The sequence below is a fragment of the Equus przewalskii genome, chromosome 4 (genome assembly GCF_037783145.1).
Source record: "Equus przewalskii isolate Varuska chromosome 4, EquPr2, whole genome shotgun sequence".
Lineage (NCBI taxonomy): Eukaryota > Metazoa > Chordata > Mammalia > Perissodactyla > Equidae > Equus > Equus przewalskii.
In genome coordinates, this window is record NC_091834.1 from 10641628 (window position 1) to 10669487 (window position 27860).

The following is a 27860-nucleotide window of genomic DNA, read 5'->3' on the forward strand; positions in this document are numbered from 1 at the left end:
AGGGAACAAAGCAGGCCATCTCTCTCTCTCTCTCTTGCTCTCTCTCTCTCTCTCTCTAAATATATATACTTACACAAAGAACAATAAATTTGTGAGGAATGGCAAGACAAAGAAACTTAGGTTTAGGGTATATAATAAGGGAGGAATTTAAACAGAGTTAAGGCTTGAAGTAATAAATTAATGAATTAACAGGGTTTGTTTGTACAGGCTTCTCAGCCCTAAATTCTCTATCTTTGGTGATAAGCTTGCAAGGAGAGTACCTTTCACATGGGAGATTTATTTCCTGCTTTCAGGGGGAACAGAGACAGGAGGGTCACATGTACTTTTTGCTTCTCAAGTAAACTTTAATTCAAAATAATCAATATGCCATTGTGGGATATTTTGGGGTGGTCTTCCCGGGCCCCAACAGTTCCCTCCTCTAAAATTTCCCTGGAAGTTTTACATATTAAAAGCTGAGCTGGTAGATTGCTTCATTATTTCCTTGAATTAATTTCTTAGTCTTGAAAATAGGTCGGCTCAGTTAAACAGTTGTGTCTCATTTCAGGAAGCAATGATGCCAATGGGTTCCCAAAGTTAGGGCTACAGTGTAAGCAGTCAGGCATTTATCAGAGGTTTTTCTGTGGAAACAAAGAAAAACAAAGATTAATGTTTGGAGCAAATTATAAACCAGTTTCTGAGCCTAGGGGGCAGCCAGTCAAGAAGATTTCTAGATGTCAGGGTCAAAGCATCTTTTGCAGTTTGAAATGTCTCTGATGATGTCATTGGGTGTTCAGGTATACTTTCTGAGTGGTTCATATAGTGACAGGCACAAAGATTGTTTAGACGTGAGCTATTGTGGCAATCTCAAGTTTATATCAAGTTGTTCAGCTTCAGTTTGCAGAGCTTCAGGGAAAAAGGCAGCTTTAGTTCTTAAGGATTCCAAGTCAAAAGTGGGAGAAATGTTGGAAATGTTAGTTTGGAGAGTTGTAGCCAAATATTTGAAGAAACGAAAAGAATTTAGGATCCAGTGCAGTTTTTAGGTAAGTAACAAAACTTCAAGGAAAATTAATAGCACTAGAATCTAACATCCACAAGTATGTATTATAGTTTTTACTGAAACATAATTTTTCTCTCTAAAATCACCCTTATTTTTATCAAAGATAGTCAAATTAAGACTAATTTGTTTGCAAAATAAGTCTAGTTTCAATAAACTTGGCTTAAGTTACTTACATAAGTACAGCAAGAATAGCGATTGTTTATATAGGCTCTTTTACATTTGTTTCCTAGAACTTTTCACAAGGAATTTACAGATTGAACTTTTAATAGCTTCTCGAGGCTAAGAAGCCACACCAAATACTCCACCTGCAGTACCTATAGATTTGAATGAATTCCTCTCTTCTTGAGACTCTCAGCATATCTTGAGGTTCTTGTATCTACCAGGAAGTGACCTTCTGTACTCACCTGCTTAGGCCCCTTGGAATCCTGTAAGTGAGCTATGAGGCTGTTTTTTCCAAGGGGTTTTATTGGCTTTGTAGAGTCAACCTTAATTCCTTAAAATTATTGGTCATATCTGAGTTTGTGCATGTCTCTCTCAAACATGACATTTCAGTCAAAGTCTTGGTAACATAAGCAATGTTTCCAATTGTGTCCGGTTATAAGGAGAACAGATTCTCATTGAACTTATGCAAATAAATATATTGTTATGAAAATAAGAATACTCACTGAGACTTTCTGAATTCTAGGGGGCTCAGGTAGAGAGAAAAAGTAAATGTTTCAATTCTGCTTACAAAGGTATAATTCACCAAATTGCTATGAGTTATAAATAGCTCAAGAGAAAAGAAAAAAAGCGGGCTGGCCCCATGGTCAAGTGGTTAATTTGCGTGCTCCACTTTGACGGCCCATGTACTGGGGGGTTTTGGGGAGAAGAAGAAAAAAAAGAAGATTGGCAACATATGTTAGCTCAGGTGCCAATCTTTAAAAAATAAAAGAAAAAACGGTTTTCTTAAATGTGGAAAAACAAAGACAATAAAACAATAATATTCCAGACAAAAAGTCATAAAAATTATAATCATCCTCATCAGTTCATTTAATGCCATGTAATTAATTCTTGTTCTGCTTGAATCCAGTTTTCCCATGAGTTCTCTCAACTTTGCCTGATCATCAAGAATGATAGAAACAGTGATAATTCCCAGACGTTTGCCAGGGTTCTGTTAAGCTTTGTAGGATTTGCCCAGTGAAGCGGGTACCTTGATCACTGAAGACTCTGGAAGGTATACGCCAAGTAGAAAACACATTTTATAACAGTTTTCTTTGCCACCGTGAGGCCATCAGCTTTGTGGCAAGGGAAGGCTTCAATCCATCTGGAAAACATATATACAATAACTGGAACAAATTGATAACCTATACTAAGTGGCAATAAATGAAATCCAGCTGCAGGTGCTCAAAGGACCAAGAGGGAGGAGTTCTGAGTCCTCTGGGGACAGAGATAGTTTTTTCTGTGGTGGGCGAAGGAATGTAAAAACTGAGGAATCAGGTTTACCAGGGAGCCAGGAAGAGCCAAGCAGCCATCTTGGGTTTCCCATAGCCCTTACTGTTTGTTCAATTTACAGCCATTGTTTATCCATCTTAATCTGATTCAGGAGTGGCTGTTGCCATGTTACAAGGACATTAGGAAGAGGAAATTCTGGCAATGAAGGGTCTTTTTTTTTTTTAGAAGTGGAATGGACTTCATCTATATAGTCTTTATAGATACTGTTGTTGGTGCCTTTGCATGAAAGTCAGCTCAGGTGCTTTCCTGATATTCAAATTCAGTCCTCTTAGTGTGAGCCTCAATTTTAATGACAGATGGCATTTTATACCAGGATACATTAGACTTCCAGGAATTTCACATAATTTCTAGAACTCTTATAACATGCTTATATAGCTACAACACAAAGAAGGCTTAATGTTATTTTTTATTTGACAATGCTTCCCATGTAATTTAATGTATCAAATAAGCCTAATTAGTTTAATATCCCTCTATTTATAGGGAGTGAAAATAAATTTTTTGTGATATTTTAGGGATCCTCTGAAAAATCCCAAAGTTGGCTAGAGGTCGAAAAACACTTCATTTAGAAATTGATTTTGGGAAGTTGGTCAAAAATATCAAAGAGGTTTTAAAACATTTGGCTAAATAGAATCACAGATAATTATGAAACTTAATATTTAATTATCTGGTAAACCAAAGTGGCAAAAAGAATTCAAAGACAAATACAGAAGTTTACATAGCTGCAAAACTTTAGCTCTTTTAATAGGAAAGATTTAGCTTTCAACATAAAGCACAGGAAAGTGTTCTGATAAAACACAAAAAGGTAAAGAAAAACCTTTCATAATCTCTTATCAGGATCAGACCAATATTCCAAGAATACTTTGTTCTTTTAAGAGATGAAAAGAAAATTAAGTTCCAATTTTATGTAAATATACTATAGATATTAAAGCTTATTTTTAAAATTCTTAAACTTAATTTTAGTTAACTTGACCATATAAGGTAAGATATTTCTCTCTCTCTCTCCTTTTTCCTTTTAACAGAGAAAGAAAACCAAATTTTAATTTTGTACCAACTTACTTTTGATATTAAAACTCATTTACTTAATTAAATTCATTCCAGTCTTAGTCCTGACCATACATAAAATCACTTTCCAAAGATTCCTTTTTCATAAACTTTCCATAACTTTCTATGCCCATTTTAGTTTGTCCCTTGTTCTGTTTTTTGTTTAAAAATAACCAGCTTTATTTTGAGACAAAATTATTTTTTTCTCAACAAAAATGTATCTCTGATCTTCCTATCTTTTTTTAAATCAAAAGCATAGATCTTATTTTCCTTGCATATAGAGATTTTTCCCTTATTATTTTTAGTAGCTCTAATTTTGTATATTAATTAGAATTATTAACTTTGGAAACCTTAGTTTCTAGTAAAAACTGACAAGTAAGCAATTTGAACTGCATGTTATATCCATATTGTTTATATTAGCATACTTATGAATACATTTTGTAATTTCTAGAAACAGGTTTCTTCATAGTACACTCTTTCAGTAAAGTACAAAACATGTTTATTAACAGACTCAAATTTATCTTTTAGTTTTTCTGTTATAAGAAGCCAAAAGTAGACAAACCTCTGTTCAGTAATTAATGTTTTACTATTTTATCTTATCTGGAAATGATCTAGAGAGTCAATGAATTTTCCATCATTTAATTTTATTTAGTAAAACTCTAAAGTTTCAAGTTACCAAAAGATTTGGGAAAGCTATTTTTAAGCACAGATACCATAAAATATAATTATTGCACTTAAAAAAATCTTGTTTCATTTAACATCTATATAATTTATTTGTTCTTAACAATCATACTTAGATTATTCATGAAAATTTCCTGAGACATTAATGAGTTAGCCATCATCTTGTTATTCTCGCTGTCAAATTTTGTAACAAAGATAACATGGGCTTATTTTATTAATAATCCAGGTAGAATAAAAGTTGTATGTTTGCATTATATCCAGTACTGATAAACCTGAAGACATGCCTATTTTAATTAAACCAACAAACTTAAACAAGCTTTTATTTACCAAAGATTACTTTACGTCGTTAATTTGAAAAATGTTCGGGTTAGTTTCTGTTATATTTAAAAGTAATTTATATAAAAACTTACTTTAAGTTAATTAAATAGAGCTCTTTAGAAATGAATTTTGATCATACCATTCAGAAGTGGAAAAATACCATATCTACAAACTTACTTTAAGTTAATTAAATAGAGCTCTTTAGAAATGAATTTTGATCATACCATTCAGAAGTGGAAAAATACCATATCTACAATGGACATACATATATATGGACAAACACAGAGATCTTATAACTTTTATTTTAAAAATTTCAGCCATGAGTCAGGTATGATACAAAACTCGCTAGTGTATAAATAATTGTGTCTCTAGCAGATGGAACAAGTTAAGGTTACCTACTTTTGTTGTTGTTAATATTTATGGAGAAGACTTTTAAGATTTGTTTATATTTTCCCTAGACAAGCAATCCTAAAGAATTACATCTTGGTTGAGAGCCTTTTTAACAACTTGCATTTTAAAACAAAATATTTTTTCCTTTTTATTTTTTAACTTTATGCTTTACAGATTGAGTTAGCCAGGTCTAGTCTCAGCCGTTGTGGACCGTTATCTCCTGGAGTTTGTACGTTCTAAAGACATGGTGATACATACAACTTCAAGGGACAGGGAGAAAAAAGGCAAGTTTTTCCCTAGGAGTTTGGGGTAATTGCTGTTTAAATTTTTCCTTCAGTCTTAGCATTTGGGGATGGTCTAGATAAGAGTTCCCAGAGAGGTTATAAGCCTTTCGAGAGAAATAGGGGAGGTTTGGGGTTTGGTAAAAGGGAATAGGTGGAATCTGAACTGCCTCTAGAGCTGCATTTCCAGTTTTGCAAAGATTTATAAAATAAGGATAGTTGTTCTCAATTCCTGAGAAATTGGGTTGTAACTTAAATGACATCATAGGGTAATTTACCTGTCCAATTACATTATCCCTAATTTGCTTCTTTCTTTTGGTCACATAGTTTTAAGTTAGGGAAGAAGGCCTATAAAAAAATTCCTATTAGGCTCTGAATATCAACTTTCAATTTGGCCAATTTTTGACCATAGAGCTACTAAAAAAATCCTTCTAAATATCTTGTCAGTTTTCAGCCAGGACAAACAGTAAATATATACGGCGGTATTAAACAACTCCATGGACCCAAAAGGCATCCTCAATGGTTATTACCTTCCCAAGATCCAGAGTCAGTTCCAAGGTAGCCAAAAGAAAGAACCAACAGCTTGCCTGTCCCAGGCAGGCAGAAAGTTAAGCCAAGCCCTTAGGACATCAAGCAAGACAACCAAGAAGATAGTAGCTATCCCTGGGAAAGAAAGGGAAAGAAAGAAAGTCAGTAATCAGTGGGTCCAGATTTGGAAAGGAAGGGACAATGTGAAAATTTTTTCTTCTTGACTGGGCATTACAGAATGGCCACAGAGTGGAGGTAAAAGGGCTATTGTCTAGGGGACATGAATTCCCTGGGAGGAGATCCTTGGATATATCTACAAAGTATATTGTATAGGAAAGCCTGAAGTTGGCAGGGCATGAATATAGAGCCCAGCAAAGCAAGCCTTACTGCTTGTCCTGGTGCTTCTGTTAAATTCATTTTCTGGCCTTCAGCATTTACATGAGTAACCTATATACTCTTAGAGATTAGGCTGGAGTGCTCTGCGAAAATCTTGTAGGAAGAGGGAAGCTGAAACAGGCAGACGAGGCCAGAGTTTAAGGATGGGGTTTTATAGTGGATTTTTATTTTAAGTCTAAATTTTTTGTTTTCTCATCTTGTTAGGGAGTTCCTAAGTCTAGCTGTTATATATATATTTTTCCTTTTTCTTAAGTGCTGGACAATTGTGCTTCCAATGTCCTGATTTTTTTTTTTCAATATCTGCAAATGTCTGAAGGGAAATAGGAAGGGGTCTAAGCAGACTTCAAGTTTTGTTATAATTTCTGTCTTTCCATCTTATTGAGGGAATCTCAATGGCTAGCCATTAGACCAATAGGAGAACTCTTTAAAAATTTGTTTCCAATTTAGAAATTTTTCCATTTAAAGGATTCATTGCCTGGCCATTGACAAGCAGGATCTTAATAGCAACTCCAACAATAAGGCTTTTTATGGCTTAACCGTGGATGCAAGAGGCATCCCCAAAGGAGAGTGCAAAGGATGAAAAGGATACAGGCTTCCCAAGATCGAAACAGTTCACCCCCAGAGTTAGCCTTACTAACTGTGAGGGGCCCTGGTTTTAAACAGCTCTTCCAAAACACAGGGAATCATGTGTTTCCCCCACTTTTGAACAGAATATGGTGACTTACCAAGCCCAAAGTTCAGCCAAGTTTTTAAAGATTTCCTAAGCTCAGATCCACAGCCTACTCGGCTGCCCTCCAGATGCATGTGTATCCTCTGGCTGGCCAAGATAAACGACCATCTCCAGGAGGAATGGGATCAACAGAAATCAAGAGTAATCATCCAAATCTTTTTTTTTTTCTTGAGATTGGCCTTGCTATTAACAGCTAACATCTGTTGCCAATCTTCCTCTTTTTTTCTTTTCTTCTTCTCCCCAAAGCCCCCCAGTATGTAGTTGTATACTCTAGTTGTAGATCTCTCTAGTTCTGCTATGTGGGATGCTGCCTCAGCATGGCTCAATGAGCCATGCTAGGTCTGCACCCAGGATCTGAACCAGTGAAACTCTGGGCCACCAAAACAGAGCACGTGAACTTAACCACTTGGCCACGGGGCCAGCCCCACTCATCTAAATCTTTACTAGAGCCACTTTTGCTGAAGAAACTAGTTTAACAAACATTTTCTCAAGCTAATCTAAATTTAGAGAGAGAGGGAAAAAAAGAAACTCTCACCACTTTCATTCCCATCGACCTCTCCAGACAGAGATCTGGGAGGCTGACATGGTAAGAAAGCTTACCTTTTTTTTTTTTTTTTTTTTGGCCAGCTTCTATGTCAGATTTCCTGGGATCTCTTTATTTGTAGCAGTCCAAGGGAGAAGGCAGTTTTCCAACCAGTGAGGTCTCCTGGCTGGCTCGCCAAAATTGTCAGGAAGGAATAATTCCCCCTCTACCCTTATTGTATTGTTATGACCGGACTAATAATAAAATTGACATAAGACCAGATTAATAGGAGAAAACCTAATTTAATACATACGTATTGGAGATCATAGGGAAATGATGCTCAGGAAGGGGAAAAAAGCAGGCAGTGTATATATATATATATATATATATATATATATCTCTTTTACACAAAGAGACAATAAATTTATGAGGAATGAAAGGACAAAGAAACTTAGGCTTGGAGTCTGTAATAAGAGAGGAATTTAAATAGAGTTTAGGCTTGAAGTAGTGAAAGTAACCAGGTTGGTTTACGCAGGCTTCTTGCCCCTGAATTCCTGGCTCTGGTGATAAGGATGCAAGGAGAGCACCTTTCGTGTGTGAGATTTATTTCCTGCTTCAGGGGGAACAGAGACAAGAGGGTCACGTGCCCTTTTTGTTTCTCGAGTAACTTTAATTCAAAATAATCAATCTGCCGTTGTGGGATAGTTTGGGGCGGCCTGTCCTGGGCCCCAACAAGAGAAAATTTCCAAACTCAGTGGCAGTGGTTCTCAGCATTGGATGCACATTGGGAATACCTGAGTGTATTTTTTAAATACACCAATACCCAGGACCCACCCAGAGATTCTGTTTGAACTCAAGTGGGGCAAAGAGTGGGCATCAGCATTTTTTTAAGCTCCCCAGACGATTGCAGTGTGGAGCCAGAGTTAAGGACAACTACCTGTGGTCTCGTAAATAGGCTCCCCGTCATTCATTTCTGAAAGGGCCAATTCCTACCTCCTGTTTATAGAAAATGCTTTTCACCTGAAGTGTTGGTTGTGCGAGTTGGTGCTGACTTTACTTCCAGCATATAATAAAACTAGGTCTTCATTTCTAAAAAGAATGAGCCGATGTCACTTCAACCGTACTCCTCCCCCAGATTCACAGCCCATCAGAGAATGAAAACAACTGTATCTGTGCTTTGTTATCCACTCGAGCCTCTCCCAGGCTCTGAAGTTGGGTTATTAGCCAATATTTGCAGAAACATCTGAGACCTGGTGATTCATATCTGATACTGAAAATATAATAGGTGAAATAAATAATCCTTTCAGACTTGAACATCCTCTCCAAACAAGAATAACTGGTACTGATTGAGAGTTTATTAAATGCCTGCACTGCTGCTAGATGTTGTCTCATCTAATCCATTCTAGGGCTTTTCAAGTTTTTATTTGCATATGAATCCCCCTGGGACTTTCATCAATGTAGATTTTGATTCAATAGCTCTGGGGTAGAAGGCCCACCCCAGAGTCTGCATTTCTAACCAGCTCTGAGGTGATGCTGATGCTCCTGGTCCTCCACCCACATCTTAAGTAGCAAACCTCTACTCAATGAACCTTCGATGTCTCAGTAGCTCCATTTCACAGATGAGGAAGTTAGGGGTAAGGACTCATAAGAGGCAAGATGCAAACCAAGGTCTGTCTGACATAAAACCTTGTCCGCTTGCTAATCTGCCTCTTTTTAGTCTTTTTTCCTTGTTGGATTTCCATCTTTTTAAAGAGATCGCATGTAAATCACGTAATGATTTCTTTCCTTGTAGATGAAGATGGAGATAATTGCACTGTTAGAAGAAAGACTCTCACTTTCCCCCATCTGATCTTTCTTGTAGCTCCTGATCTCAATCTCAATCTTAGCCCTGCTCAAGAACCAGTAACTCTGAGTTGGGGTGGGGTGGGGGTGGGGGGGCGGGGTGAGCATGTGGCCACACATCATTCTTCTCGTTATTTAGTAAATATACTCGTTTTGTTGGAACCATTTCTACCAAATTAAAACTCAAGTACAAAGAGATTAATGTGGTCTGTGACCGCTAACTAAATTAGAGCTGAGATAGCCAATAGGATCTCTGTGAGAAGTAGGAACGTCCTATTCCAATTTTTAGGCCCAAGAATGCTGAGCTGTATGACTGTGAACATCACACCTACCTGTGTTCCTACCATCTTTCCTGCAGCAATGAAAGTGCATTTGAGACTGTCTGCCTCATAGCAGGTGAAGGAGTCTTCTGTTGGGGAGGAAGACATTTCCTCAACCCACTCTAGGTCCTTCTGGCTGGGCTATGAATTAAATTGACATGAGACAGAGTAACAGGAGAAAATTAAACACAGCTTTATAACATGTATACGTGGGAGAGACCCAGAAAAACTGAGTAACTCACCAAAATGGTGGAGGTTCTCATCTTAAATACCATCTTCAGCTACAGACAAAGGAGGATGTTGCGCGCAGAGGGAGTCAGTTATGGGAGATTACCAGAAAAGTACAGTAAATAAGAGTAAGGTTATTATGCAGATTTAAGTCCCTGCCTTCCACATTGATAAGAGTTTTTAGAGATAAGCTCATCCCCCCTTCTTCCTGGTACAGAGAGGGAGACACCTTTACAGATGGACTTTTCCCTTACAAATGTAAATGTCTCTTCAAAGGGTAATTTCTACTTTCAGAGTTTCTCTCATGTCTGCAGTTTTTAAAGTTAACCAGCCCAAAATAATCCTCATGCCAAACAGACATATCTTGGGGTGGCCGATTCCAATCTCCCACACTTCTATCACACCATCATGTCAACACTCTTTCAGGAGCAAAAGCCAAAATCCATGCAAACCAGTAGCAAAATCATCCTCAAAAGTAGAGGCCAGAGTCAGAATATAGTTCTTTTTACGAGATGAAAGATCCTATAGAGTAGTTTGTAGAAATTATTTACCCCCTTAGTCAGGGGTGAGAACTGCATACAAAGTGACATTCAAATTAAGCATCTTTATTCCAGTCACATATTTCTTTTCCAAAATGGCCCTTCCTATTAGAATGGAGAATTTGCTTTATGATAATTGGGAGTGGTACCATCATTGTAAAACAATGTTTTCTTCATAAAATGCAAGAAAAGTCTTCAAAAACATCCACTCTTTTGAAGTTCTCAACCTGTCATTTAGTGTTTCCTGCAAGTGGGCATGTAGATCCAGAAACCAGGCAAATCCTTCACACTTGCCCAGTGGCTGCCGAGACCAGATTGGACAGGCAAGTCCTGCTGATTAAATGGCTTGGGGGCGGGGGGGGGGTGAGGGTGAAGAAATCTCCTTAGCACCTTCATCCTCAAAAAACAGAAACCTAACAGAACTTGTATAAATCTCAGCCACTAGCCTTAGGACGCATACATGAATGCATGGGTGCACCTAAAAGAAAACAAATTGGGAAAATAAAACTCCTGAGCCCTGCCAATGCAAATCCAATTCATGATGGCTGTGTGCTTGCACTAAAGGGTTAGACTATACGTGTGTATGTAGACTTTAAACCTTCATGGTTATATGTATGTGGGTTCCATATTTGTGTGTACACGTATTTGTGTTTATTTGATACATACATATGCCCATATATATTTAAAATCGCTTTTAGAAACACCAACTCAGGGCTTCTGTAATGTCCACTTGCAGGCTTATCCGTGTAGTCTGGGCAAATCAGTGGAGTGTGAGCATAGAGTGAGAATTGACATTGTCTGGGGCTTTCCTTTCTTTCCTTTGCTGCCTGGGACGTTTTGAGAGAATGACTAAGCAGTGCTGGAGATTATGAGTTTGCTTAAGTGTGAATGGCTGATTGCTGAGTGTGGCGCGGGCCCTCCCCGAAGGTGATTGACTGGGGCTATAGGTCTTCACACTTGCTGCCTGGATTTGACTCGGAAAGTCTGCCAAGTCTTTTACTCGGAAATTTATCTTAATTAGATCTGAAAGACCTGCCACAGCAGAATAGTCACACCGATTAAAATGAAAAACAGGAGAAATTACTGATCAAATTAATCATAATGTCGGGTTACAGCTGTAGGTCTGATGTAATTTGCCACTCCAGTGAGTTACATCGGCCGGGCCGGGAAAAGAGAGCTGGCTTTACGCTGATCCGTAACACCCACCCGCTCCGGGCGGCCCGGCAGGAGGCTGATTCCATTCATTTTCCTGGCTTGCTCTGACCTCCTTGCTGCAACTAGAAACAAATCAGGCACCAAACAAACTGGGGGGGGGTGGGTAGGGGGCGGATGGTAAACGAGAAATACTCTCTTCTCCAAGCGATCTTACTACTTCAAAATGGTGAGCTGCTGCAACTTGACCAGGCAGGCTTGCGGCTTGTGCTTCCTGGGCTTTTTGCTCTTGTTTTTTCCACTTAACCTCCTTTTAGTTTTACTCCTAGTGACCTGACATTGATTAGATACAGAACAGGAATCAAAAGGTCAGAGGACAAAACCTTTGGCTCTAAGCAATGAGAAAAAACCTTTAGAAAAATCTCCTTGCCAACATGGTTCTACAGCTAGAGCGTGGATTGAAATAATCTAAAGTGTCACAACAGAGGAGGAAGAAACCTAAGCTGTAAGAGCTGACTGTCCCCACGAGGGCACGGTCCTCATATTCTAACTTGTAAATAAACATCACTTTATACCACGCCATGTGTTTCAGCGGGTGAGGTGGGTGGAATATACTGTTCTTTTTAAGAAAATACTTGAGTCCAGATTCTTTTCAATGTTTAGCCCTCACACTGAGCTGTGATTTATTCAGTGTTTACAAAAGACATCTCCCCATTAGCGATACAAAGAAGGGGCCCTAAAGTGCACACCAATCTAGACATTCCATTGGGAATTCCCCGAAGTTAGAATTTAGAGCAGTGTAGGACTTCTCTCCAAGCAGTTGTGCTTTGTCAAGGAACTAGATAAGCCTGACTTGGGGGGAGTCATCTTAAAACAGAGGTGGATGGGACGGACAAGGGGAGGGAGGCCTCCTACCCAGTCAGTGGTTATCAGATGACTCTGGAGCAACAAGACTTTTCTTTTTGACCATATGACGCAAGGCCCAAATCCCGTTTATTCACCCCTGGACCAGATGTTTGTACCCTTTTAACCCCAGTCTGAAAAACCTCCCATCATCTCTCCATCCCACTGGGAATGAATCTGGTCCATTTTGAAAAGAGACAGTCATAGAAGACAAGGTGGCCTTGGCACTTAAGAGGCTATGCCTTCTGGACCTTTCTGTAATTCCTTACGAAGTTTTAGGTGGGACCACATGCCCAGATTGGGGAAGGATGTAATAACCACATTGTCAGTGGTTATTATATATTGGTTAGTGGTTTATAATTGGAATTTTTTAAAGAAAATAATAAAAGCCTTTGTTTAAATTAGGTACATATAGACATACATGTATAGTTACATATAAAGAGAGAGAGAGATTTGTCCATACATATATATTTTTGTATGTATGTATGTATGTGTTGGCTTGAGTTGTAAAATGTATTTCTTACTATGGGACAAGGTCAGAATAATTTGAAAAACCCTACTCTGAAAGAACCAGCTATTCAGGAAGGCAGAGGTGGGACTTAGAGAGACAACAGCTCAGGAAGCAGGTTTATCCATGTTCCAACATAACTGAATGTGATAATGAGCTCTAAATGCTAAACACCCTCCCCAACAGTCAAAAAAGGCCAAAAAAATAATGCCGCCATCGCTCACGACCTCCCCCCAACATTGCAGAGAACTTCAAGATTCAACATCATACCACTACCCATGTGTTTAAAAACTCACAGAAAATTAATAGTTTAACCTATTAAATTGAAGAAGTAAATAATATATAAAAGCTGACCACGTAGTCCCACCAAAATGAGTAGACAATCCTAAAGAGAGTGAAAGGGGAGAGAGAAAATGGTAGGAACGACGCACAGGGCCCATGCGGATTAATTGACTAATTTAGGTTCCTGGAAGATTTAACGAGGGGAAAAGCCTCTCAGGTCAGAAGCTAGGTCCATGGGCCCTGGTCAGGGAAATCATGGGATGTAGAGCTCCATGCCTGAGGTACCTGGAACTTTCCTCAGTTCTCCCACCTGGTCGGTCCCCAGGACAGAGCCAGCACCATCCTCCCACACCTTCGTACTTCTGTTTGCTCCCTGCTATAATCAACTTTGCAAACCACTGCCAAGCTAACCGTCATAAAAGCACCCATTGTTCACATCACTCATGCTCAAAGCCTTTCTTTCGGCCTTTAAACCTGGGCACTCTGGCCCTACTCTCCACGCGGTCTGCCACCTCCCTTCGCTCACTCAGCCTCTCCCCAGGCATGATGTGTCCTGCACAGTCCACCTCCCTGGCTGTGTGGCTGCCACGCCCATTGCCAGGAGCACCCGCTGTCCTCCTCACCACGGGTCCCTCGTGGCCCCCTTCACTTCTACTCCTTCCATGAGGCACCCATGGTGGTCCAGCTCTCAATAGGTGCTCCATCCTCTGAACTCACACCCTGGGCACTTAGCATGTGCAATTTGAGTCTTGTTTTTTTTTCTTTTTCATCTTTCTTATGGACACATTGGTTATCTTACTTGAATTCTAACCCCACTATGTCTCAATAGACACTATGTCTCACAACTCTGTACATCCCAGGACTGTCAATAACTGTTGTCAGTGATGTTTCTCATGCAATGGTTACTCATTTCACAAATAGGTAAGTGCCTGTATCAGACTATCTTAAATTTATTTGCAAAATCACTCAAGGAACATAACAATTACTAATGAAAGAAATGCTACCTATTTATTTTCATATTTAGAACAGTGCCTGGCACACAGTAAGGACTATAAAAACCTTAGCTTGTGTTATGATTATGATTCCTTTGAAAGTGTTTTAACCCCATTGTTCTTTGCACTGTCTTCTCAATGGGCTTTGGGAAAAGCAGACTTGCTTTAGATTCCTTTAAATCAGCTTCTTTCGTTTGGGAGGAAATTTACACTAAAGCAAGGACCACCATTTTCTACTGAATCTTCTGTTTACTTTTCCCCGCCATCGACAGCACATGGTGGGTCTTGATATTCACACTATAATAGATAGAGGAGCAGGTATTCTAAAAATTTTATAGATCTAATTGGTCTGTAAGTTAAATCATATTTTCCCAAACTTAAAACTGTTATAAAGCAGATAAAAGACCCGAGGAAAATGAAAGTGGACCTCTCCCCGTAGGTGTACCTCAGGTCACCACCAGTGGAGACTAGAGACTCTCACATGACACGTTCTGGCTATCCCAAACTCCACTGGTACAATGGACAAACACATCCAGATTCTCCCAGTAGCAAAATGATGATCCAGTTTAAAAAATAGAAGCACTGTTGAGCGTTTAACCCATGCCGGGCGCTGTGCTAGGTGTTTTGTACATTTTCCTACCGATGCCTGAGGTCACTTCTAAGAGGAAGGAAACTAAGGCTCAGAAAAGCTGGCAATGCACTGAAAGCCCACAGTTGGTAAGAGCTGGAGCTGGGATCTGGGCCCAGGCTGTCTCGCTCCACCCTGGGGGACCTCACACGTGCTTTGAACCAGGGCAGTCTCTGTGCTTGTCTGTTGTCCAATGTAATTAGTAACAGCACCTGTTTCACTCTCAGAACCGACCTGGCTTAGATGATAAATTATTTGGGCACCTTATCCCGAGCCCGTGCTCACTATGTCAGCTCCAACATTCATCCACATGCCTCCCCCTGATTTCACTCCACTGTGCACCACAAGAGTCCAGATGTCTGGATGTCTTCTTAATTTAATGAAAAGATGGAAATAGTAATTCTTATAAATACGTTGTGTTCTCTCGAGTGCACTACTTAACTAATTTTTCAAATGTGATCCTACTTGAGACAAAAGAATCCTTGAATATAGGGCCATACAAGACACCTTCTTCTTCCAAATGACTTGGAAAAACCTCATGCGGATGGTTCTCAGATCTTGACTGCGGTGACCAACACCATGGTAGCAGAATTATAATTTAGAACAGAGAGGGCCCCTCGCAAAAAGAGATGATGTTCAATAAGGATAAACACGTATATTATAAGGCGAGGAAAAGAAATCACACACATACATGTTAAAAAAGAACTAATGCTTTTCTTATATCTCAGGATGAACGAGAGCCAAAATGCAATGTTATTAAAAGGTTTGCAGGTGACACAGAGAGGAAAGGTTACAAGGTTTCATAAACAAGGGTAGAGGCTCAGAGGACTGACTGTTTGGACTCTCTCCTTCTGGGTGGCCCCTGAGGGTGCTCAGAGCATCATGACTCCCAGATTGGCCACACATCAAAACCACATGGGGAGGTTTCTTCAACAAATAAATTGTGAGAAAAAGAGAGAGACAGAGAAAGAGAAGAAGGGCTGGGGTATTGGACCTGTACATCAAAAGACACAGCAACTCGTTTCATTATGTGGACCTTATTTAGATTACAATTCAAGCAAACTGTAAAAAGGAAGAAGGATGGCATTTATGAGACAATTAGGAAATGTAACCCCTGACTGGACATCTGATGATGTTAAGGGATTGCTTTTAATATTTTTAGATGTGATGGTGGTACATAGTTATTTTTTAAGAGTGTCTTTTGAAGATACATACGGAAATACTTACAAATGAAATTATAGGATATCTTGGATTTTTTTCTAAAATGACATGCGTGGGAGGAAAAAAAACTAATATGGGTAGGGGTGGTTGGGTGGGGTACAGATGAAAGAAGATGGGCCATGAGTTGGTAATTACTGAAGCTGAATGATGTGCCCAGGAGAGTTAATCATACCGTTGTCTCTTCTTTTATATGTGTTTAAAATTTTCCATAAGAAAAAAAGTTTTAATCACCTAGAATTCTTTAATAATATAGATTTCCCCTCGCCCAACCCGAGAACTACAAAATCAGAATCTCTGGGGTGGAGCCAGTGATTTTGATGATCAATGATGTTTAAGAACACCTATCCTATAGAATTGTAAGCAATTTATTAGGTCAAGATAGGTTACTTAAGACTCAGGAGCTATACTCAAAAAATGGTGAATGGGTTGAGACACAGTGTCTTAAGAAACTCAGAGTTTTCAACTGAAAGATTAAATAACTGAAAATGGATGTTAATATCTGAAGAATTGTAAAGAAGGGAAAAGATACTAGAAAACCAAGAATGGAAAAGGTCTTTCCAATTCTCAAAAAGAAAAAACTGGGAGGACTTCCTATTAAATTGGGTAGATTGACTATGTGGATTTCTCTCAATGCCCTCCTGAAATGCCACTAAAATGAGATTAATGGAATTTTTTTTAAATGGTATAAATCCAAAAGGGCAAAGAGAAGTGGTGAAAACACAACAGTGGACAAGTAATGTCAACAAAATTGTGGAAAAGCAGGTGGAAGAGTTAACCAAGCTGAGAAAGCTAAATACCAAAGGCCTGAGAGAGAGAGACAGTGAGAAGTACAGAAACTCTGGAGCCCCCAAAAGCCTTAGCGGCTGGAGACACTGTGGAAGATGGGGATGTGGGGCGTAAGTTGCTGGAAACCAGGGGATTTGTTAATCACTGCATAATGAACCATTAAACCCTCAGCATTTTCCCCAATCCAAGCAGACAGCCAACTTATCTCTCCAGCAGTTTTGTGCATGAGAAATGAAGAGGGACTCTAGACCTGGACACATAAGGTGTGGCTCTATGCTGGGGAGAGCTCCTTACTAATGACCAGGGCATCGTGGGAAACTCTACATCCAGAATGATTAGACCTGGCCTCGTTGGGCCACTCAGACTATACACAGGTATCCCACCACCTCCCTACCTGACCACCCCAGGTAATTGTTGGGTTCCTCTCTGGAGAAACTGCCCAGCTAATCAGAAAGTAAAGACTCAGTTATCGATATTTGGGGTCTCCAACAACATAGCCAGGTCCCTGCCTTATCCTTATGTATAAAAAGACAATAAAGAATGACTAGATATTTGAGAAATGCCTTTGTCTGAAATCAGAAACCAGAATAAACTGGGGGGTGGGGGTGGGAGGGGAGTGTAAAAGGAATTTATAGGAAATGTAGACAATATAGGAAGGAGAAAAACTTTATAATACTTAAAACTTAATATCTTGGAGTATATCCATAGAGAAGACTATGCATCCAAAAAACACATTAAAAGGTGCTCTACACAAGGAACATTTAGGAAATAATTCAGAGAACATTTGGATAACAGTTAAAATAATACCAGAAATAAATGTTCGGTAGAAGGTTTAGAAGATGAAGTAAAGAAAATCCCTCAGAATGTAGAACAGAAGGACAGAGAAGGGGAAAAAAAGAGAGCAAAGGAGTAAAACAGGGAGAGAAAAGCAGATCAATCCAGGAGGTCCAACTTATAACTAATAGAACAGGAAAAAAAAAAAAGAGATGAAATTATTGAAGAAATAATTCAAGGAAAATTTCCAGACTTGAAGGATATTAACTCATTGAAAGCCTCACTGAATGCATGACCTAATCGATTTTAAAGAAACCGACCTCAAACACATCATTGTGAACATTTTCTAGAGGAGGGGGAGGGAACAGGTAAAATACAAGGAACCCGGAATCAGAATAGCATTGGGTTTCCATGGCAAAACTAGAAGCTGGAAGACAATGAAGCAATGCCCTCAAAATTCTGAGGGAAAATGGTTTTCAACTTGTATTTTATATACTACCGAGCTCTCTCTCAAATGTGAGGGTAAACTAAAGATTTAGATGCAGTGTCTCTAGAAAATTTATTTCAAATTGATCAGTGGTGCATCCTTCATCAACTCTACTGAGGGAAGTATTCCACGGAAACATGATAGTAAACCCAAAAAGAGGAAGATGGGAGGTTTATCAGAAGAAACGGGCAAAAAAGGAATCTTAGGCTGACAGTTACACAGTGGACTTAGAAAGCAACCAGTCCTTCTTGGGGTGGGGATATGGAGGGTTCAGGAGGGGTGTCCCTAGAGAAGAGGCGAGGGAGGGAAACGAAAGGGAGCAGAAGAGAAACTACACGAATGCTTGGTATGGTTGACCTGATGGACACAGTGTTTAGAGAGGTTTTACCATTCCTGTACTGAGTTTGGAGAGAATCAAAAAAAAAAAAAAAATACTAAGCAAATAAACAGAAAAGCCATAATTAACTTTGGTAAGAACAAAAACTTCTGTAAGAAAGGAAGGATAGTCATGGTTACTAATAGGCTCAGCAAGAAACAGAAGTGATACAGTCACAAAAAGAAATTCTGATTGAATCAGAAACTCTGTTGGGAGAATGAAGTAAGATAGGAGGAAGGAAAATAGAGTGTGCTGGGGCCGGTCCCGTGCCCGAGTGGTTAAGTTCACACGCTCTGCTGTGGCGGCCCAGGGTTTCGCTGGTTCGGATCCTGGGCGCGGACACGGCACCCCCCTCATCAGGCCACGTTGAGGCAGCGTCCCACATGCCACAACTAGAAGGACCTGCAACTAAGATATACAACTATGTACTAGGGGGGATTTTGGGAGATAAAACAGAAAAAAAAAAGAAAGAAAAAGAAAAAACAAAAGAAAAGAAAGTGTGGTTCAATTTTCATCTTTCATATTGGAAGTCAATAGGTAATGCCCAAAGTAGGCAAATTGAGAAAAACAATTTAAGCATATTATTTAGAAATAAGAGAAACATCTAAAAGAATTTGGAGAATTTGGAGAGGAGTCTTAGCTGTAAAGGAGCTTGAGTTACATGAGTTGATAGTATTTCTCTGTTTGTGCTCCAAGGCCTTTGTGCTGACTGTTCCCTCTGCCTGGACGCTTTTCCCTCAGATGTCTAGCTTGCTCCTCACTTCATTCAAGTCTTGGCTTAAATTTTGCCTCATCAAAGAGTCCTTCCCTTACCATCTCATATAAAATTGTACATATGGCATCTCTGTTCCTTCATCTTTCTTCCTTTCCTCCATCTTTCTTCAGAGGACCTATCACAACCTGTCATAGTGTATATTCATTTGCTTATTTTTTTTCCAACTAGAATGTAAATTTCATCATCACGGGGACTTTGTTTTGCTTATTGCTGTATCCTAGCAACAATAAAATGCCCACAGTGGTAGAACCAGGACCAGTGGTTACAAAACAGAGCTTCCCAAGAGATGTGTGCAAAGATGGGGTGTGCCATCTGTTGAGCCAGCAAGATGCCCCTCAGGAAAAATCAGGAACCACTTTAGTGGTTCTCTGATAGTGTAGAGGTGTTGGGCCAGATGAGTTTGGTGGTCCTGTCCCACTCTGAGATTCTGTGGTCAACTCTGAGGATAGAACAAAAAGGAGATTGTACTTCTGTATGAAAATGGGGTATGAGGGAAAGATGCTTTTATCACCAGCTGAATTAAACTTTGGAATAGATGGTGGAAGAAAGTTAAGATATCTTCTTGGCAGCTCTTTAAACACAGGGTAAAGTCTTACTGCGTGGGCTTGGTTTAATGTGTCTGTGAGTCATATTTGCCTCTATATCCTTCAAGCCTGATACAGAACCTTGAACGTGGTACGTATTTAATGTAGCTAATTGAATGATGTGAAGTTCTTAGTTGAGTTCACTCCTTGAGATGACTCCCATAAGGGAATAGATGATGTTTTTCCTGGGTTTGGTATGAGAGGAGAGAGAAGGAAACTATTGTGGAATAAGTATCAACAGTGTGTCAGACAGTATCTAAAGGATCTCCCCCATCTATACTGTTTGGTTTTGGACCATGAGTTACCCCTTCCAAATCTCATTGCTGTTTGGTTTTCACTGGCCCCAAGTATTGGGCATGGTGATGCAGAGAGAGATACCAGCTAAGTCAACAAGATACTCCTATGTTTTTAAACATTCTGTGGATTTATTATAGGAAAACCTTTGATTATAAAAGTTTACAATTTGTGGGTTTTCCTACTAGAACTATAAACAGACTTTGTATTAAAATATTTTTTATGTAAAACATCCACTCTTGGCCCTAATTTGCGGAAAGAGGAAAACAGGTTTATGCAGATTTTAATTGCTTAAATTATCACATTTCTAGGCCAAAGAGACAGGGAGAAATAGGAAAAAAAACTAGAGGACTGAAGTTTTGTTTTATCTTTCGGATGCCCCGTGCTTTCTGTAACAGCTGATCGGGGTACTGTCAAATGCACTGATGAGACGTTCCCCAAAGTTAATTTTTCTCATAATACAATAACCAAATTTGCTTTAACACTTGAAAAGGCCCATCCATACTAAAAAGAATCAGTTGCTTAATCCTAAAATTAAAGGTTATTGCATGCAAGAGAAAATAATTACATGCTCAAAGTATGGAAAAAAGAAAACTTTTTTTAATATGTAGGTATTTGTATAATTAAAGACTAATCAAGCAGAAAAGGCTGCTGACTAAACCAGAAAATGAGATTGTTGGCAAGCAATATTGTAATGTAAATGCCATTTTTGTTTAACTACTAAGAAGCTGGAAAATGATATCCTGAACAGATTAAAAGCAAACAGCATTGATAATAAATATTTATCAGATTTCAAAGGCAACACAGGCGATTTTTATATTTTATGTGCAAGATTTGTCTGCAGTGAAGTAGTCAGGTACATACGTTTCAAGGGGGTAGCTAACGGCCTTATTTAGAATTGCATTTTCAGATAATATCTTCCTACTGTTAAAGTACACGTGAAATATTAACCAAGGGAAAATCTCCCTTTTGAGATATACTGCCCTCAATGCAGTTATCTACTCATTAGGATTTTGTTAATTAGCATTGGTTACTTCATATTAGGCAAAGACTGTCTTAACAAATATACTGAATGTATTCTTATGGAGCAGTGAGATACAAGCCACATACAGTTGATGAAAGAAAATAGAGCATTAAATGTAAAGAGTTTCTGTCAACTTCAGGTATATAGTTTAAGATGAGAAGAGTAGAAACTTTGAAGTCACACATAAACTTTCTCTGACTTTCTACAACTGTGAAGTATTACATGGCGCACTCATTTGTCCTGAGGCTTCAATACCACAGATAAAGCCACTCTGCGAATCTTTCTTTTGCTCCCCTTCTCTCCTTTCCTCTGCGGACTGAATTCACTGGGCCCCCTCACATCTCTGTTCTCAGGGAGACTGCTGCCTTTGGAGACCCTGCAAAGGCATCCATTTCTCTGTTCTAAGTGTGCACAGAGAGCTGGACCAGCTTGGACCCCTCAGCATTCCTGAGATGCACAGTAGTCTGAAGGGCTGGAGAGTCTGGGTTTTCCTCTTGGCCTGAGGGAACTCAGAAATTCAACAGGAGAGAAGGAACATCCCACAAAGAAGCAAAAGATTTTAATCTAATGAAGCCCTCACTGGAAAACTTACTTTCTATATGTATGTGGCACGTTCCCTGTGTTCTCTGTGCTCAGCCGCAATTTGTCTTATAAATCAAGATTTGCTGCGTAAATTGTAGATGGGAGCTCTGAAAAGCAGACTTCTTGACCTACCGATAAAAATATGAATTAATTAAGCAAAGGGAGCTTTTAAAACTCAAGTGTTGCACACAGCAAGTATGCTGCTTTTTTTCTACCGCAAAGAGTAATTATAGATAAGTTTTCAGGAGAAGAGGCAAGACTGTCATTTTTTTACCTTCCAAAACCATAGAAGATTCACTTTTCGGTTTCCAAATTAGAATCTGTCGGTTTGACTGCCTCTGTTTCTTTTGGGTGTACTGAGTATGGTATGTGATCCAGAAAGTTGAAGGCTTGCAGACCCACTAAAATGCATTTGGGGATTTTCAGAAACCGATTACCGAGTGACAATATGATAGCCTTCAGGCATGCTGCTGGAAATTTTTATTTAACTTATTTTCTCCCTAATGTGGTAGTAACATGTACCTATTTTCTGAAGATTGCAGAACACATCATCAAATGACAGTTCAAAAAACATTTTAAAGTTTATTCCTTCCCTTTTTATGTAACTCACAGTGAGAGCCAGGAAACAGCCCTAAAAAAAACCATGTTTCTCTCACCGCTTCGCCCTACTTGCTCAGTTTGAAGAGGTCACAGTGAAATCGCAAGCTCTTGAGTCTGAAAAAAGAACACCCATAAATGTTTGAGTTCTGGTTTTAGAGAGGACCTGAGGTTATTTGCAGAAGCGAGTGGGTCAGACTATGGGGAGGACCCACAGAAAGTATCTCTGTCACATAGAGAAAGCATGTCCTTCACAAGCTGCCAGTGGACAACGCGCCTGGCCATGCAGGACGGGGCCCGACCCCTTTTTGGCGCCATCACTTGGCAGCGGGTCTGAGTGTGGGTGTTAGGTCACAGGCTATGTTTCTACAGGAGTCCTTGCCATCCTTTGTCTGGGAACATGGAGCTGCTATTTCAGCAAATCCAATCAAAATTATAATTTAGTCTTAAATTGCTTGAAAAACACCTTCCACTAAAATACAAAGTTTCCAATAAAATTGGAATAAATTTCCAATAAAATCCAAAGTTCCCATAAAATCTCAAAAGTTTCCAGTCCTGACCAAAATTCAGAGACCATGCGTTAGGCAATGCCTTTTTATTTCCTATTGAAAGCTGTCAACTTCCAGGGAAAAAAAGGGAGTGAGGAAGGCAAGAAACGCAAATGTTTATTCCAATGTATATAAGGGTCAAGTGGCCCAAGGGAGAACTTGCCAGGGTCCCCCCTTCTTAGGCCCTGCTTTCTGAGTGTGTCTGCTTAGAAGAGCAAAACCAGGAGCATTCATGGAATCCTGAGACTCACAGAAGATTCTATGGCAAATTGACCCAGATCTTATCATTTTGGGACCTTTTTTTCAGGTTCCATGTTAGATTTCTGATGCATTTTGATGCTTTGAGTCACACATTCATTCATTCAACAACGACGTATTGAGAATCTGCAGATGACAAGCTCTATTCTCGGAGCTAAGGCAGGAAGCAGGGGTGCATACACATAAAAAAAAATCAAGTAAACCCTCAAACATATAGTGTATTGAGCATTGATAATTGTAGGGAGGGATAATAAATGGAATCAAAGGGAAAGAAAGTGCTAGAGAAGAGGGTTACTGGTTGACATAGGCTGATCAGAGAAGACATGTCTATTGGAATAGAGATCTGTTGAGAGAGAACCTGACAACATACAGAGAAAAGCACCTTCCATGGGAGGGCACAAGGGCAAAGCCCTGGGTGGGAGGATGCTGGGCAGGTCCAGGGAGGAACAGAAAGGGTGGCAGGGCTGGAGTGGAGTGGATGAGGGACAGGGCGGCAGCAGATGGGTTATAGAGGAGGCAGGGGCCAGATCATCTTGGATCTTGTAGGCTACTGTCAGGACTTTAGTTCACTCAGAATACGACAGGAAACCCCACAGATGCTCTGAAGAGAATACCACTATCAGGGGTCGAGAGCAGAAACAGGAAGTCCAGTTAAGAGGCTACTACAATAATTCAGACAAGGTGGTGATGGCTCATACCAGGTTGGATGTGGTGGAGACGGTGAGAAGTCATCAGACTCTGCGTATATTTTAAAGGAAGAGCTGACAGGATTTGCTGATGGGTTGGCTTTGGACTATAAGAAAAAGAGTGGAGTCAAAGTTGTGTCCAATGATTGTGACCCCAGGCAACTGGAGATATAAAGTTCCCCATTTGTTAAGTTGGGGAAGACTATGCAAAGAGCCGTTTTGGGGACATGTTTTGTTTTAGGATGTCAGTTTTGGACAGGTTGTATTCAGAGACCACTAAGTGTGAGGAAATGTTGAGGGAGCAACTGGGTAACCAAGTTCTAGAGGAAAGTCCATGCTGGAGATGAAAATGTGGGAGTTCATCAGTGTACTGCTGATATCGAAAGCCATAAACCTGGATAAAATCACCCAGAGAGTGAGCATAGATAGAAAAGAGGTTCAATCACTGGGCCCCGGAGCACCCCAACATTAAGAATCCCTTAGAAGAAGAGAAATTGGCCAAGAAGACTAAGAAGAGGGGCCAGTGAGGTAGGAAAAGGGGTTGCCCAGAGGTCAAGGTAAATCAAGTGCTTCAAGGAAGGAGTGATTCACTGTGTCAACTGGTTTTGGTAGATCAAGGAAAAGGAGAGCTTAGAATTAACATGGGAGCCAGCACCTGGAGGTAAGTGATGCCCTTGACACTACTTCAGTGGAGTGGTGGTAATGAATTGGAGGGATTAAAGTGGATTCAAAAAAGAACAAAAAGAGAGGAATCGGAGACATCAAGAATACACAACTCTTTCTAGGCGTTTTGCTTTGAAAGGAAGCAGATAAAGGGGTCTTTGCTGGAAGGATGTGGAGTCAAGAGAGGTTTGTTGTTTTTAAGATGGAAACTGCAACTTCATATTTAAATGCATATGGTAGTGATCCAATATGGGGACAAATGTGGTGAAACAAATCGAGGGTGTTCTTGTATTCAAGAGGTGAGAGGCACAGGATCTTTTGCACTAGTGGAGGGTTTTCTTTAGAAAGGAGCTCAATGTGCTCATCCATAGGAATAAAACACCCCTAGATAAACAGAAACTGATGCTGTGGGTGGGTGTGTGCAGCAATGCAAAGGTGTAGAGCTTCTTTTCTTATCAACTCTGTTTTCTCAGTGAAACAAGGATCAAGATCAACAGCTAAGAATGAGACTGGGAAAGGAGGTGCTGGAGGTCTGAAGAGAAATGAGGAGATGTAAAAATGGTCCTTCTAGGGAGTGGGAGAGTGATCTGACTGGGGAAATGTCATCAGGTTGCTAGGTGGTACCAAGGGTCTGTCTACTTGAGGTTAATGGTTTTGTGTTTAAAGTGAGGCTGGTCAGCACAATTGTGAGGTTTTCTCCAGCCAAGTTCAGCTGTGGCGGTTTAGGCACAGAGTAGGTAGAGGGTCAGACCGTGAAATCTAAGCTGGATAAGGAAGAAAGGTGGGGAGGTGATGGACAGTAGAAAGGTGGTAGGATTCATGGATTATAGGTTCTAGTGGAATTAAAGAATTGTTGGAGTTTGAAGTGCCAGAGGGAATGAGCTGGAAATACAGGAGGGAGAGACTAGAGAGTAAGATGCTTGTAAGTGAGACAATGGAAGGCGTGTGGCTATTGACGATACTAGAGCATGACCTTCCACAGGATGCTGAGATAGGGTGGAGAACACGCTTATTAGAGGAGAGCAGGCCAGACAACTCAGAGGCCAGGGTATCAGAAGGACATAAAAATCACACACACACATTCACACACACCCACACACCCACACCCACACTTAACACAGCAGTTTTAATTCCACAGAGAGTGACAGATAACCAGGAGCAAAAGCTTCAAGGAATGAGGTGAGGTGACTTAAGGATCCACAGGTTATTGCAACAGAGGGTCGCAAGTGGTATAGTCCAGGGGCATGAGCTTCAGTGGTGGGATTTTTAAGGAGATGGCAGGGAGAATGGCCTGAGAGCACCAATGACAAGCAAGAAGGACACCCCACCTCTAGGCCCTGAGACACTAGGAATGGGTAGATAAGAGCCACCACATATGAAGTCTTCAGGGAAGCAGTGGCCTCAGGAGAGAGCCACATTTCTGTTGGGGAAAAAAAGGTGCAGAGAATATTCCAAGAAGAGGTTGAAGACTAGGAGATGGGCAATATTTTGAGAATCACAAGGAGGATTTTAGGCCTGTTCATTCGTGGCAAACAATTATTTGATATGTAATTTATCCAAAAAAAGTTGATGAATTAGATGGGGCTGGCCCCGTGGCCAAGAGGTTAAGTTCGCGCGCTCTGCTGCAGGCGTCCCAGTGTTTCGTTGGTTCGAATCCTGGGCGCGGACATGACACTGCTCATCAAACCACGCTGAGGCAGCATCCCACATGCCACAACTAGAAGGACCCACAACAAAGAATATACAACTATGTACCGGGGGGCTTTGGGGAGAAAAAGGAAAAAATAAAATCTTTAAAAAAAAAAAAAAAAACTTGATGAATTAGAATATTCAGATACATTTAAATTTGAATATTTAATTTTAAGTTTAAACATTCAAATATATAATGAACCTGGGAAACCATTTCTCTAATAGACACCTATGCCATGAAAATAAATGTAATTTTAAAATCTGAGAAGATGTGTTCTTCAAAAAATACAGAATGGAAGAATATCTGGATAGCACAGGAAAATGTTGGCTATCCATCACCCTCAAAGAAATAAGTTCCCTGTGATAGCTGAGTTTTCCCAGAAGAGCTAAGGGTTAAATCTTTTAGTGTTGAGCTATAAAACTTGTAAAATGTAAATCATTTAAAAGCATTTTACTCCCATCCCCTGCCTTCTTAAACAGAGCACCATAGTAATAAAGATCTTCTATTTGTATCATGCCTTGTGGTTTACAAAGTACTTTCACAAACATTATCTCACGTTATCCTCAACATCTCCGTAAAGTAAACATTTCACAGAATGGACAAATTGGTGAGATGGACAGTCACAGGGGTGTGAATTGCCCGGTGTAGATGAAAGGGGACGTACTTACAACTTCCTGATGACTCTGGGTCATTATTGTCAATATAGACCATAAGGATGTTCCCGGAAGGCAAGACTAACGTGCAATATGAGGGAACCTGATGAAGAATCAAACTGTGTGGGCAGACAGCGAGTGCTGTCAGAGACCCAAAGAGGAGCCCACTGAGAGCTGGAATGTCTGAAAGACTTCCTGGAGGCGGCGGAATTTGAGCAAGGCTCTAAAGTTCTAGTAGAATTTAGAAGGCCAGGCAGAGGCAGAGGAAGATGTAGTAAGAGTGGGGTGCTCCTGGATCACTCAGAGTTATTCACTTGGATGCTCTCTATTTTGCTGTAAATGGGTACCACTGCCTTGGTCAATGGTGCCTCATCTCCACCGTTCTCCCTCCCTCTTAAATTAGTCCTCGTGATGATTAAATCTATGTGTCTACTTGACTGGGCCCTGGTGTCCAGACACGTGATTAAACGTTATTGTGGATGTTTCCGTGAGATGTTTTTTGGAGGAGATTTACATTTAAATTAGTAAAGCAGGTTGCCCTCCGCATTGTGGATGGACCACTACCAATCACTTGAAGGACTGAACTGAGCAGAAAGCTGACCTCCCCTGAGCAAGAGGAAATTCTGCACCCAACAGCCTCCAGATGTGAACCTCAACAGCTCTTCCCTGGCTCTCCAGCCTGCCATCCACCCTGCAGACGTTGGACGTGCCAGCCTCCATATTCACATGAACCAATTCCTTAAAATTAATCGGTCTCTCTCTCTATATATGTATCTATACAGCCTATTGGTTCCATTTTTCTGGAGAACCCTGAGTAATACTGTCTCTTTCTCATAGATTATATGAGTTTCTAGAAGGAAAAAAGGGAAACAATTCTCCTCTGCAGAGTATGGACCCGTGCAGTGGGTGAAAGGAAGGATGCTTACACATAAAGTTGATGGGATCAAGGATGTTCCCGTGGCAAAAGGAGCCAGACTCTGGGGGATGGTTCTCAGAGTTCAGTCTGGGAGGAACCTGGACCCAGAGCATTACAGGGCCCATCTTTCACCCCTC

The 27860-nt window shown here is 40.1% G+C and overlaps 1 protein-coding gene and 1 long non-coding RNA gene across 9 annotated transcripts in view; one reads left to right on the forward strand and one right to left on the reverse strand.

The window, feature by feature from the left end:
- Window positions 1-27860, forward strand: part of POU6F2 (POU class 6 homeobox 2) — a 459108-nt gene that overhangs the window by 346759 nt on the left and 84489 nt on the right. The window lies entirely within an intron of this gene.
- On the reverse strand, window positions 321-26992 carry LOC139082758 (uncharacterized). The gene is made up of 4 exons (XR_011538965.1): window positions 26823-26992; window positions 21723-21840; window positions 2226-2339; window positions 321-617 (listed from the first exon to the last, which is right to left on the reverse strand). It is a non-coding gene; the product is annotated as an uncharacterized lncRNA (long non-coding RNA).